The sequence below is a fragment of the Dryas octopetala genome, chromosome 1 (assembly GCF_963921425.1).
Source record: "Dryas octopetala chromosome 1, drDryOcto1.1, whole genome shotgun sequence".
Classification (NCBI taxonomy): domain Eukaryota; kingdom Viridiplantae; phylum Streptophyta; class Magnoliopsida; order Rosales; family Rosaceae; genus Dryas; species Dryas octopetala.
In genome coordinates this window covers 33,281,816-33,289,290 of record NC_141366.1, presented here as the reverse complement: position 1 = coordinate 33,289,290, position 7,475 = coordinate 33,281,816, and the positions used below count along the sequence as shown (strand labels likewise).

The window sequence follows — 7,475 nt, the reverse complement described above, 5'->3', positions numbered from 1 at the left end:
ATTTATGGTGTTTCATACCCCTAATGTTATAGGTGATAGAATCTTGTGTATAGGTCCCATTAGATTTAGAAAGACTTAGAGTCCAGTCCATTTTATGAGTCTTTCTTAGACTAAGACCGGTAGTGATTTATGATTTTTAATTAAGTTCTTTTATTTTTCTTCTTTGACAGCTTCATGTTAGGTTTTAACTCCAAGATTTTGGTTTCCGCCCAAAATCTCGGAGTTAAAACCTAACATGCAGCCTTTATAAAACTCACTCTACACTCTAGGAGGAGAAATACCCTTCAAATAGAGGTAAATACCCTTCAAATTGAGAAAGTACTTTATTATGAATTAAAAAGATTTTCTTATAAATTATTGTGAATTAAAAAGATTTTCTTATAAATTTTAAAACACCTTTGATCTCCATCTAAAACCTATTTTTCTAAAGGACCTAAACCTAATTATCTCTTAGATTTATAAGAGCATAGGTCCTATCATCTAAATCAAGGCACCCTCACCTTCATGTAATTTCTAGGGGCCTAATGTCTTTCTCTTATTTTCTCCGAACCCATTCCAATTTAGTGAAATAGGTCTCATGTAAAGTTTATTCATGACCATATAACTTAAGGTTTCTCAAAACATAGGTCATATTCTTCTAACACTATGAGTCCTATATTTCCATGCATTTTCCAATGGACCCATGATAATGGATAAGTCCCCTTATTCTTCCATGAGAATGGATAGGTCTCTTCCTTTTTCCATGAGAATGGATATCTAGGACCCATGATTTTTCCATGAAAATGGATAGGTCTCATGCTAGAATAGATCATGGTCCTATGCTAGAATATTCTATGGTCCCACATATTACATGGGTAGTGCAAGTAATTTATTTGAATTATAAAATATGTATATTTATTAATATTTAAAACCTTAAACTCTAAATTTATAAATTCGTTGTTCACTCATTTATAACACGTGGATTAGGTAACACCATCATATGGTGTTACGACATACAATAATTTTTCATTTTTGGACCTTTGTTACGCACTAAGTTATTTCTATGGAGTGTAATGCACTTAAATAATGTATTGTCGTTTCTTCTCAAAAAAATAAAATGTATTGTAGTTACATTTCAAAAACTAATAAAAATGTACTTGTTGAAAAAATTGGGCATAACTGCTAGAGCGCTTCTTTAGTGTATACTCGGGTGGTCTGGACCGTATAAGGTGATACGTTAGTGGAACCTATATTGTGAGATCACACTCTCCTCCCAAACCTCCCCCACTTGATCTTTCTTTCATTTCTTATATCCCAAAGACCCCTCTACCTCTTCTTCAACATATATCACCCTCCCTTAACTTTTATTAACCCAAAAATCAATAAGACAACCAAAGTAAAAGAGTCAGAAATCTAAAATGCCATGAACAACTTCAAGGGTATGTTGGCCTCTGATTTGGGGTTCGAATCCTCAAGCAAAACAGCCCTAATATTTGGTTCTTTAGCTAATTCTTCATAGGCCCCAAACTTGGATATCATATCTAAATGACCTTTTGATCAACTCAGACTATCAATTCTGTGAGACCATGAAATATTCTAGCATAGGACCATGGTTTATTCTAGCATGTGACCTATCCATTCTCATAAGGAAAGGAGGGGACCTATCCATTCTCATGGGTCCATTGTGTAACGACCCGACCCAAAGTTGACTTTTAAAACTAATGGACTTTCATCTTTGACTTTGGGCACGTTGGAAAGGTCTCGAGTCCACGAGTTCGTAGACACGCGACACGCGTCAATCGGAGCTACGATTTGAAAGATACGGGCTTTTGAAGCGAGTGGCAAACTTGTAATTTTTATGAAAGTGGATTTTAAATACCCAAAAGTCAGATTTCCTCTCTCTCTCCTCATTTTCGGTCTCTCTCTCTCTCCCCCCGCACGGTTCCTCTCTCTCGCACTGCACAGTGCAGCCGCCGCCATCACTGGCGCGTCCGGCGACGGCTGCCGGAGGTCGAAGCCCAGACGTGGTCGCCGTCCTCCCCTCTTCCTCCCCCTGGCCGCCGATCACCCAGCTGAGCCACCATCGCGACAAATCGACGCGAAAACCGAGAGAGGCCCTCGTCGGCGATCTCGCATTTTCCGGCCAAATCGCGGCGCCGAACCACCTGGGTTCTCTTCCCCAGGCCACGGGGAGTCTTCCCATGCCCTTCTTTCACGACGGTGACGCTCCACGACGCCACAAGGGTTGCGGCTGCACCACCGCGATTTCACTATCCCGGCAGAAATTGGATGGCCGGATCTACTGGGCTTTGTTCCCCTGGTCATGGTGAGTCTAGCTATGGTCTCCGTTCGTTCATACGAGGCTCCACGACGGAGCAATGAGCTCGGGAAGCCAAGTTAGCCGCCGGCTTCCGCCGCCAATTTCGGCCATTTCCGGCCAGTTTTGGCCGTCGACTCAGGTATAAAAGTTGATCCTCTCGACGTCTCCTTCGTGCCTGTGTAATTCGTGTTCGTTAATTTTGAGTTTTGAAATTCGCGCAGGTTGACCACCGCGGGTCTCGCCGCGTTTGGTCGTGCCGATGGTTGGGATTGTTGACTTTTGGCCTCTCACTACTACAAAATTGTCAATACATATCAGTCGTGGACTGATATCTAATAGGGTAGTCGTCTGATATTGCGCGTCGTGATATCTAATGTGAACATTTTAGATATCAGTTTTTAACTGATATGTAAACATTGTTTACATATTTTTTTTTTTTTTCAACCTGATGTCTTAAATACAAAATAGATATCTAATTTGATATTATTTCTAATATTTATAAAATCCAAGTATCAATAGTTCTGGTCAATAGATATCATATTTGAACTAATACTGACATATAACCCGGAATCAATATCAGGTTTGAGATAAAATATGATATAAAACTATGGTATTAATATCAGGTCTATGGTAGAATCTGATATATAATATCCATATTAATATCAGACATGGAATAGACCCTGATATCTAAACATTGTTTATATATCAGGTCTAAAAAAGAATTCGATATCAAAACGTTATAAAATATTAGTTTTTAGTCAAAAACTGATATCGTTTAGTATATCTGTTTCACAAAAGATAATTGGAATATAGCTTGCTATATCAGTTTTTTTTTTCACCTAAAAAAAGATATCAATATATAAATTTGCGCCTGTACATAAATTTGGTCAGAAATTTGTGCAGCCATAAAATCTTCCATTCTCATTCCATATATTTCAATAATCACCATAACAATATTCAAAGCTGCCTACAAATATCCAATAAGATAACTATATATGTTTTGTTTTGTAGAGATCTAAACATACCACTAGCCTAATAACTAAGGCAATATTGCCTAAACCTATTTGTTAAGACCTTTACAAAACCAAAACAAGTTGTAATTAATGTACCAAACGCTGCCCACATGTACAAAATAGCATGGCAGCATCTAAGCTAATTAATTTGGAAATCAGCACTATGTCTAGCTAGCTAGTTCTAACTTCAATTCTGCCATCCTTTACAAAATATTCATGGCAGCATGTATTCTATTTAAAAGCACCAAATCTTCAATCTTCTTCCATGCTTTGCAAAAAATGAGCATGCACGACAGCTTTCTTCTATCCACAAAAAAGGCAAAACGTACACCACCTACCAATTAACTTGTCGGTCTAAAGATAATAGTTCAGAAAATCTCCCCATTCCACCTGCACCTCATCTATTTGATCTTGTGTGTATCAGCTTCACTTGGTCTTCATATTGGACCACTGAAAACATCAAAAGAACATATATTAATTCTTAAATTTAATCACAAATTCATTGATAAAACTTGGAAAGTATACTGATAGGTTAAAGTATATTGGAAGGTATGAAAGGAAGAAATGATTTTCAGGAAATGCATGAAAGGAAGAAATGAAAGGAAGAAATGATTTTCAGGAGTCTCTTTTCATCTACTTCCTTTCACTAGCACTTGGTCCTCATCTACTTCCTTTCATTAGCACTTGGTCCTCATCTACTTCCTTTCATTATTGCTGTTACAAAGCCTCTTTTCATTTCAAGAGTTAAGTGAGAAAATGCATGAAAGGAAGAAATGATTTTCAGGAAAAAGGAAAGTGTCCACTAATTAAACAACTGAACAGAGTTTCTATCAATAACTGGGGGGCTATGGTACAATTGTACATAGATTGGTCTTTTCTGGCAAGCCAAGCCCGATAAACTATATAATATAATTACGAGGGTAGTAATTCATGGTCATAGACTAGGCAGGTATATATAGCCTAACGATTCTATAACTATATAGCTTAGCAATATAATTTGAATTACTAGGTCACTAATCACTGGCACACAGTGGTTGAATGGAACTACACAACACTACAAAATGAGTTGCTGCCTAACTCCCCTCCCATTTCTCTACTTCATGCATCTGTGTGCTTCTAAGAAAATTGCTATTTGGTCAATGTAGGGGAAAGAGCGAGAGAGAGAGAGAGAGAGAGAGAGAGAGAGAGAGAGAGAGAGAGAATTCAACATACGACTTACCAAGTATGGGGAGACATTTCCGAAGTTCAGCAAGTATTTGAGTGTATTTTGGACTAGAAGCCCAGCAACCACTCCCTAAAAAATCATATCAAATTAATTGCTATAAGAATAACAGTTGCAGTATTGTCCATGCCACATAATAAATTGACATATCAATCAACCAATTATAGATTGTCTACACTGCCTGTATACTACAGACTACAGAGTAACTAAGCCAAGTGTCATCTTCAGTTGAATTCAAAATGACAATGTCAAGATTTTTGTTTTCTTTTTCTTCCAAATAATAAGTAGCAACATCAAGATTTATGTGGTCACGCTATGGATTTTAAGCAAACTAGCATTGAAAACAAACACTAGCAAGTTTCAATAATTGAACTCCCCAATAAGGAGAGCCACCAAGGAATTGGAAGAGAAGAACTTTTACCATAGTGGTAGGTAAAGATGCAGCACAAACCCCTTCACACTTAAGAGTGAGTTCATCTACTCCAAATGCTACAACCTAAGAAAGAGATATAAGGAAAAAAAAAAAAGATCAATCATCAATTCTTCATGTTTCGTGTTCCTATATTGAGAATCCTCCAACATCATCAAAATTTATATAAATGGTAAAGAAAGCATACCAAGGTGGTGCACATGCAAAACATGCAGTTTCACCAGGAATCAGCAACTGAATATGACCTGAAACAGCATCCTCAGACACACCTGCCAATTTTTATGTTCTTCATGTGAATTTCCTTGACTTTACATTCCTATGTTATATAAATATTCACTAGGCAATCAAAATTGATTGGATACCACAATGATTTTCCACTATGATTAAAAATGAAAAGCAAATCATGCAAAAGAAAGTTTGCATGTCTAACAAATCATTGTATGCTTGACTATTCATCTAAACGTATGGACCCACATAGATAAATAAACACAGACATAACCATATATATACGGCTGAAAAGATGAAATCTCACCACTGTGCATCTTAACTGTTTATATCTGATTAAACAGCTAAAATGTCTATCCTTAATTTAGGTCCTTATTAGATCTCACTCACAGCGCATCTTAATGCAGCTCACTCGATATAGGTCTCTTAATATTACACAATTTGCACTTAAGGTAATACATATATAGGAACAACTTTGCTTACCAGACTCCTCCATGTCTAATTCAGTTCATTGCAAGCCTGTATAACAGTTAGCAAAAACCTCTATTTGCAATTATTTTCTTGGAGGCAGAAGAAACAAATAGATAACATAAGAATAACCTAGTACCTGATTAACAACCATCCTTGCTTCATAATTATCAACACAGCTTAAGACAAGGTCCACTCCACTACCTTCTTTATTTGGGTGAAACGATTTATTTTTCAAACTTGACATAAAGGTTTCAAAACCTTGCACTATTGTGATATTCAGTGTATAACTCTAGACACAAAATAAACTGGTAAGGATGGGGAATTTGCTTAAAAAATATGGCCAGTACGATTGAACTATCATATATTCAAAGGTCCATACTAGTGGCATTAGCATACAATCAAGCATCTATGCCTAGAAAATCTGGAAGGAAAATGAAAGATGGAATGCACTCTTACATTTGTGATGAGGTAAGATAGGGAAAATCCTGAGAAATGCTTACCTCAAGCACAACATCCGGATTTATGTCTGAAAGGGTCTGTATAGCAGCATCTGTCTTTGTCATACCACTTTGAAAACAAAACCACATCACCTTAAAATGAAACTTTATAAATCATATAACCTGAAATTCTTAGAAAATAAAATTATCTTTGGTCTCTTGGAAAAATTTGAAGAATTAAAGTAACAAAACAAAGGCAGTCAAGAAGGCCTTTGGTACAATCTTAAATGCAACAGCACCTTACTTATGAAGCATATAATGACCTGACTGAGACAATATATACCAGTAAAGAGAAATTTCCAAAAAGAAAAAAAAACACAAAAGAGAATAATAAGGATGAATACCTGCTCTGGACGAAAAAATAACCTATTCATGTTAGCTAACTCTACTTTGTCATAATCATACAATAAAAGGCGGCCAATACCACATCTCATTAGCATCTCATCGCACCTGCTACACTTCCCACACCTGTTTCGAAACCAGCATCAGTAACTGAAGCACAAGTCACAACAGGGTTGGCCACGGGCCAAGCCGCACTCCTGTCCCTCCATGCATTCATCTACACCAAATTCCATCCCATTTTCATAATTCAAATCACCCAAAATCAATAATTTAACAGGTACCCATCTCAGAACAATTAAAAAAAATTCAAAGCCCAAAAAAAAAAAAATTAAAGAACATACCCAGATAAGAGAAAAATAAATTAATGCTTAAACAACGGCGACGACCAGAGACCTGGAGTGGAGAGAGGCTGGGGTGCGAAGCAACTGCGACGGCCAGAGAGATGCCGGGGTGCGATGCGACTACAAAGAAGTCGCAACCAAGTCGACAGGTTCAAAGCGGCGAGGTGGCAGCGACGGTGGACCTCTGGATTGAGGAGGGCGAGATGACGGCGAGACAGAGGGGCGAGATGACGATGGACCTCTGGGTTTCTGGCTTTTTGAGAGAATAGAGAGTGAGAGTCTGAGAGAGTGCGATTTTTGGGTGAGGTAGATCGAGAGTGAGGGTCTGGGTTGATTTTAGTAATCGATGGAGGCTGAGAGTCGACGACGAGAGAGGCGACTGAGGGAGACAGAGAGAGGGCAGCGCAAGAGCGTGAGTGTTTCTGTTTTAGGTTTTTGCCTATTTGGGTGAGGTAGATCGAGAGTGAAGGGTCTTGGAGTTTGGCCAAATTGGGGCTAGACCTAGGTTTTTAATTTTTAGTATATCTGTATATGTCTAAGTGTTGGGACTCGGGAGTAGGACAAAAAAATTTAAGTCAGAAAAAATACATTACATATCAGTGTTAGGATAAAAAATTATAAGTATTGTTTTAAGA

General features: G+C 37.6%; 1 pseudogene across 1 annotated transcript; it reads right to left on the bottom strand.

The window, feature by feature from the left end:
- Positions 1 to 3,726: 3,726 nt before the first annotated feature.
- LOC147299929 (ubiquitin-like modifier-activating enzyme 5) lies at positions 3,727 to 7,272 on the bottom strand (annotated as a pseudogene). The gene is made up of 9 exons (XR_015119901.1): positions 6,893 to 7,272; positions 6,502 to 6,716; positions 6,161 to 6,250; positions 5,797 to 5,949; positions 5,678 to 5,708; positions 5,148 to 5,233; positions 4,956 to 5,030; positions 4,532 to 4,606; positions 3,727 to 3,762 (listed from the first exon to the last, which is right to left on the bottom strand). The product of XR_015119901.1 is annotated as a ubiquitin-like modifier-activating enzyme 5 (transcript).
- Positions 7,273 to 7,475: the final 203 nt, after the last annotated feature.